General features: G+C 27.6%; 1 pseudogene; it reads left to right on the forward strand.

Annotated features, from left to right (window-relative positions):
• Nucleotides 1–2825: 2825 nt before the first annotated feature.
• On the forward strand, nucleotides 2826–5341 carry LOC111029463 (annotated as a pseudogene).
• Nucleotides 5342–7771: the final 2430 nt, after the last annotated feature.

The following is a 7771-nucleotide window of genomic DNA, read 5'->3' on the forward strand; positions in this document are numbered from 1 at the left end:
TACAATAGGGATTAGGGAATATAAATAATAAATATAATATTTACATCAACATATTTATTTATTTATATTTTTCTTGCATATATGGTAACAGTTTTCACCTTTTTGTTTTATATTTATTTAAAAGTTATTAATTATATAAAACAGTACTAAAAAGTAAAAGGTAATAGTATAATTTATCTTATTTGTAGTTGTATAAATGATAAGAGCATCAACCGAAAAATGTTTTATGTTGTTTTATAGTGATAACGGAAAATCGATAATAAGTGATAATAATGTGCATGGAATTGGGTGGTTTTGATCCGCTCGTGTTTAGATCCATTGGCGCGGAAGTCGTAACGAAGATAGGACAAATAAGCTGCCGCTATAAATGAGAGCAGCACATGTCTGCCGTAATTAAAATTCTTTTTGCGCAAAAACTTAGTTTTATAGTTCCAACATTACAGCTTATTGAGTGATTTTAAAGCAAAAAACCTTTAATAAAAGTTGTAGAGGACATTTTTTCCTAGGGCAATATAGGATTAGATTTTTTATTTTTATTTACAAAGCTGAATATTTCAAGCTAAGAATGTTCGTGTTTTTACATTTTATTATTAGACAATTAATTGAAGTATTAATATCAATATACAATTGAGTCCTATATTGCCCTAGAAAAACTTGTTCCCTACAAATTTTAATCAAGGTCTTTTGCTCTAAACCCACTCAGTAAGCAGTATTCTTGGAACATGTGAAAACATTTTAGCGCCGGGTTTTTTGCCGGTGTGGCCTCCTCTAATATTAAATATAAAGTGGAAAATACTTACTCATCATGTTGTTTTGAATGTGTTTTACGCTGTGATATGTGTCATATTTGTATACATTCTTACAAATGTACTTGCTTGAATAATTTAATAAACTATAACATTTGTAAGCACATTCATGCATGCGCTACAAGTAAACCAAACCAAATATTAAACTTTGAATCAAAAGTTCCTGTAATGACACCAGTTAGTAACCCATTAGTGATAGATCGTGGTTTGATGAATATTACAAATAACACTGATGATTATAACAGTCAAATAAAAAATAAATAGAGATGATACTTGGAATGTGCAATCGAACAAATTTGAATGACGAAGACCAGGATAATGTTTTAAAACACTGTGACAAAATACTTGATACCTATATTTTCTAAAAATAAAGACTTGAGTTTTAAAAAAACGCAGACAAATTTAAAAAGAAAAATAGAACCACAAGCACGTTTCATGCAAAAAAAAAAAAAAATGGAAACAACTACTATGTCCTCTGCTGAAGAATTAATTATTAAAAAATCTTTAAAAGATGGTACAGACGAAGTAATTAACATAAACAAATCTAATTTTGACTACTCTTGCATTTAAATAATAGGTATTTAAAATTTTTTTTTAAGCAATTTACACATTATTTATATTACATTTATATTTGATTATTTATTATACACTTGAAACCTACTACTGATTTAGTTGGGGATTGATAACACTAACTAATGACGTCATGGATCCGGAGTTTTTTCCTGCGAAGATCCATTCGTGACTTTTTCGCCGTTACGGGCTCGAAGCCGCTCACGCTTTTCCGTACAACTCACTCACTTTTACGCTCTCGAATCGACTCGAGCAGCCCCACGTCTCGGCTCTTACGACCGACGACCCGAGCAAACCGATCACCTTAAGTTATACTTGATTTTTTGTCAATAAATTATTTAAACGACCATCGAACGTTTTGCTTATTTTCATTCTTTTAAACCTTCTGATCCAGAAGAAAACGTAGTGTTCTGCCGGTGCCCGTGTCACGTTCCGACCACCGTCGCTTTTGGCAGCACCGGTTGACACCACAGTATATTTCCGCGCAAGACTGTTATCACATATCGTATATATCCGAACAGGGCCAAAGCCGTTCTCTTAAAAATGATAAGAAAAAGAAAAACGAGCATATCAATTATTATCTCATACCAACTTAAACAAAATGAAATATTCTAATTAATAATTTAATATCAGTTTGTGTGACAGCCTGTGTTAAAATAGATTATTTATGTATTCGTTTCCTTAATCAATATCTTATCAATAAACTTTAAATTGAGCTTTTGAGCTTTTAAGTTGAAAGTTCTTCCTTAATCAACATCATCTTATCAATAAACTTTAAATTGAGCTTTAAGGTTGAAAGTTCACCTACAGAACCTTACTTCAGGAAACATGCCTGTCAATGCACTACTCGACCATGATTATTTTTCAAGTATTATTCATCATTTTGTTTTAATTGAATAATATGAATTGAAAATTGTTTTTTTTATTGATTCAGGTGTGATTGATGAAGAGGAAGAACATGTTGAGTTTGAAGAGGATAACGATGGTATTTTATATGAATTATAGAATATTATGTTGTTAGTTGTGTGGGATACCTCTATTAATATGAATTTTATAAAATAATATAAATGCAAGTACAAGCATACTGAACAAAAATTTGGCAATGATATATTTTCTTAGACATATCACAGACTATATGAAAACAGATAGATCACTCCGGATGTAAACAAAAACTATGAATATTATCACCTCGACGAAATCAGTGTGACCATAATACAGGCATAAAATATCGTTTGGTACACGTAAAAAATATGTCCCGATTCTTACCTGGCCCCAACATTGAAATTCGTATTAACTACTCTCTCTAGACTTGTATTCTTTATGTTCAGGTAATCCTGACCTTTTACATCCCTTAGGTTAACTTGTCCTCTAGTTGCTATCACTGACCAAGTGTGAACGTCTTACAATTTTTTTTCGACATACTATTTAATATTGCTAAACAATTTAAAAATGGACAGTAAAAAAACTGGAATGCGTTGTTCTGTACAATTTTGCAAAAGTAAAGCAAGTGCTAGAAATATAAGTTTTTTTCAATATCCAAAAGATGATCGTCTACCATTATGGATCAAAAATTGTGGCACAGAAAATCTGTCTGCAGAACTATCGAAAAAAAAATAGTTATAAAGTATGTGGCAATCACTTTGAAGATTCAATGTTTTTGAACTCTACAACCAAAAACCGACTAGTTTTTAATGCTATCCCAACAATATTTAATGGTAAGTAAATAATAAAATAATTGAAACATGTTTAAAAATATTTTAATAATTTCAAAATCAAAATTTGATCTCAATAAACTAATTCTTGATTTAATTAAATTTTTTAATCACAATTTTTAGATGAAATAATATTTCAATATTTCAATATAAGATCAAAATTGGCTAAATTACAATCGACGACACAAGTAGATCTACAATATTTTGATGATAATTCAAAAAATCAAAGTAGTTGTTTTAGTTCAATTCAAGGCACTGAAGGATTATCAAGTCATTTAGTTGGGTCTATGAATACTTCTGATGTTTCAAATGAATCCTGCAGCTCAACCACAACAACTGATTCTTCATGTNTGATTCTTCATGTTAAACTCCTGGATACATATCGGCCAATTCACCAAGGAAACAAAAACTGGCTATGGAGATTCTATCTGGAAAAAAATAAATAAAAAATTTAAAAAAAAACATAGTAAGTCTTAGTCAACAATTATCTAACTACGATACAGTTGAACATTTTTTTAAATTAAGTGAAAAATATCTATCACCTGAGTTATTTACTATTGTCAAGTCTTAAATTAATTTAAAACAAAAACAAAAAGATGGCTATCGATATAATAATGAAATTAAACAATTAGCATTAAATATTTACTTTTTAGGACCTAGAGTTTATAAACTTTTATTAAATACTCTTTCACTACCATCAATTTCTATTTTAAAACGTCTAACTCATAAATTTGAAATAAAAAAAGGCTTGAATGACTTTCTTTTTAATATTATTAAGTATAAAATTAAATATTTTACTGAAGAAGCTAAAGAATGTGTCCTCTGTGCAAATGAAATGGCCTTAAAATCTAATCTCTATTACATATTAAACAAAGATGAAATTATTGGGTTCCATCAAACAAATAAGACAAGACATATAATCCTGCCAAGTATGCATTTGTTCTGATGGTTAGAGGAATAAATGTAAACTGGAAACAACCAATTGCATACTTTTTAGTATCAGGTAGTTGTACCGGATATGAATTGCAGGATATAAATTTTGAAACCATTCACAAACTTTTTGATATAGGATTAAATGTAAAAGTATTTATTACAGATATGGGTTCTAACTTTGTTAATTTTAGTAAAAATGTTAATGTTACACCAGCCCGGCTTTTTTTAAAGTTTCTGAAAATAAAATAATATGTATATTTGACCCTCCCCATTTGTTAAAATCTACAAGAAATATGTTTTTTCAACACAATTTTAAATTTGATAATAACTTGATTGAAAAAAAACACTTGATATCATTTTTCGAACAAGACAGTAAATGTAATTTAAGAGCAGCCCCAAAATTAACACATTCTCATATTTTCCCTGGACCATTTGAGAAAATGAAAGTATTTTTGGCAGCACAAGTGTTAAGTCAAAGTGTAGTAGCCGGAGACTTACCTTGTTGATAACAAATTGGACTCTTCTGCAAAGGCAACAATAGATTTTATCGAAAATATGGACAAACTATTTGATATCTTTAACTCTTCAAGAAGGCCGACATCAAAAAATTTCAATAGACCCTTTAAACAAACAAAATAACAAGAAGATAATTTAAAATATAATATGTATGACTTTTTTTACAAATTTAATTATAATACCAAAAAAGAACAAACTAATGTTACTAACCGGATGAAATTCATTAATGGTTGGTTAGTCTCCATAACTGGCTTGTTGTTACTTTGGAAAGACTTAAAAGCAACAAGAACATTAAACCAACAAGAAAATTATGTTTTATATACTGCCAGATTAAATCAGGATTGTCTTGAAAATCTTTTTTGTACACTTAGACAACAAAATGGGAACAACACTAATCCAACTCCTTATCAATTTTGTTGTTTGCATTTAAAAAAATTTTTTTACTTAATTATTTTCATCATTCAGAAAAAGCAAATTGCGTAAATGATTTGGATGCAATTTTAACTCAAATACCCACTGATTCAGGCCTGGACATTAATACCCTATTTTCTGATAAAACACCTTTTAAATTTAATAAAATGTTTCCTCTTTCTACTTGACAAGTTGATTATAGAAATTTAGAAATTCCTGATCAAAATGCATTCATTTATGTTTGTGGATATATAATGAGTAAATGTCCAAGCAAACACTCATGTGAAATATGTTTAGAGTATGCAAAAACACAAAAAAAATTAGATCCTTCATTTTTATTATGTTGTTTCAAAGCGTATGAAAATGCTGAAAAATCTACTTTTGGAAATTTAAATATGCCCCATGAAAATTTTTATAATTACGTTTATAATTTAGAAACTGAATTTATAAATAATTGTCTTATTGTATCAGTTGAAATAGGAGTAGGTGATAAACTTAAAATGAGAATGATTAATATTGATTTTGAACATCCGTGCCCTAATTTTGATAAGGATTACCTACTTAATTTTTTTTTTGCTTTTCAGAATTTATTCTTCAATTAAATTTTTAAATAGACATTTAGTATCTGAAAAAAAAATTAAAAATAGAAAGTTAGCAATTTTACAGCATTTGTGAAGTAATATTTTGTTCTTGTATTCATTTTATAATAATTGTGATGTGTTGTAATTTAATAAATACCTTTTTTTTATTAGAATTTAATATACACTTATTGAATTGTATGGTAGGTACTACATTTGTTTTTTTAATGTTTGAATACCTGTAGTAAATTATAAATTAAACATTAATTATTTTTTAAATAATTCGTATAATATTTGTCTTTATATTGTAAATAAAACATATTTAAGTGATGAAGAAAATAATGTTCTTTGTAATCATTTAGAATACCTGCCTATAATCATTGGCGTCCATAGATTTTGAATGTACAAAATATGCAATTAAACTTATCATATAGATTGCTTATATATTATTATATGTAATTTTTATGTTTTAATATATACTTACTAGTTATCTTTGTTCTTACAGAGCATAGAAAATTAGAAAATGTCCAAATATTGAAATCAATATTCTCCTCATGATTATGAAGTATGAATGTATGATACCATCATTATGTTTGCAGTTTACACTTTTACAGTACTAATGTATTATAGCCTCTAGGTAACTTTAAATAGTAATTATGTATATAATGTAATTTAATCTGGGTTAATATTTAAACATTTTAAACTAAAAAATTGTTAGATGTAAAGTAAAGTTAAAAGCACAGATAAAGCACATGTCTATGGTTAAAATCTTGTGTTAAGCTGTTAACTATAACTAATGATAACTATCGCCTTTTACAGTTACACGTATCAATATGTCAATATCTTACTAATTACTAGCTCCTTGGATATAATATGTTTAATTAGTAATTACTAAGTAAATAAATTGTTTTATACTAGTACGATTAAGATGATTATTAAACGGAAGTACAAACAAGTATACAATAATATTGTAAAACATCTGAACAATATTTTTAGATAAATGCATGTAGCTACACTGATTTGGTCGCACCCAATCAGAAGATTTTATTTTTTTTCTCATTGTTTTCGGCCGAGTGAGCTATCTGTTTTCATATAGTCTGTGGACATATCTTATTGACATTTAGATTGTATCTTATAGATTTACGTTTACTTATATTGTTAATCGTTTACTTAATGTAAATTATATATAGGAAATCTAAAGGAAATTTACCCAGTTCTTTATAATTATCAATAGTACAACCAATTTAAACTGTTTTATTAAAGCAGATACGAACAACTCTCTTCTGTAATGATATTAGTTTTATATTATTTTTGTACCAGGTCAACTGGCAAATATCCAGTGTCAGCGAGCTGAAACATTTATTGTTTTACCTGGTGTTAGGTTAAATTCTATAGTCATTATGGATAACCTGCATTATAGATATTATAAAAATGGTGCAAGGAATGATAAAACGTGAGTAAGACTGAACAGATGTTATAAACACAGATTATACATTTAAATAAATAGTTTAAGGAATATAAATGATATAGTATTATTTGTTAATTATTTAATTATAATATTATTTATTAATTAGTTATTGTATTATATTAATTTAGTTATTGTATTATAATATTATTATTTATTTAACCATCCTAAAAGAATATAATTATTTCATCATGCTAATTTTAAAACAAAATTGTTAAGCAAATTACTGTTGGAATATCATTTAACGCATTACACATTTGTTATTTCTATCTTCTGTTGATTACTTCAACCGCTGAGTATTAATTATTTTATTGCTATGTAGATATTTAGTGTGTGAAAATCAAAAAAAAATGTTGCTGTACATTGTCCATCAACAGCTTGGGTCAGGACTACAGATATCAAAAAAAGGAATGGTGATATAATGACTGGGTTTCAACACAACCATTTTCCTCCAAATGTTGACATTCCAAACATTTAAGAAGATCTATTGGTCTAGCTGGAACAATTACCGGCAATTTGGCTACTTCCATCAGACAAATTTATAACCGAGAAATTGTGTTGTAAGCAGGGCTTGCATTTGAAAAATAAATTTTGTTTTACGTTATTTACAATCAAAACGTTATACAAATTTTGAGTTTATCGTTATTCAAAATTTAAACGTTATACAATTTTTGCGTTTATCGTTATTTAAAATTTAAAAGTATACGACTATGACCTTTTTTTGGGGACATAATTTCCCTATTCTGAGTTTTAAGTAGGTATTGTTAAATTTTATTTATT

The sequence above is a fragment of the Myzus persicae genome, unplaced genomic scaffold (assembly GCF_001856785.1).
Source record: "Myzus persicae strain clone G006 unplaced genomic scaffold, MPER_G0061.0, whole genome shotgun sequence".
In the NCBI taxonomy this organism is placed as follows: domain Eukaryota; kingdom Metazoa; phylum Arthropoda; class Insecta; order Hemiptera; family Aphididae; genus Myzus; species Myzus persicae.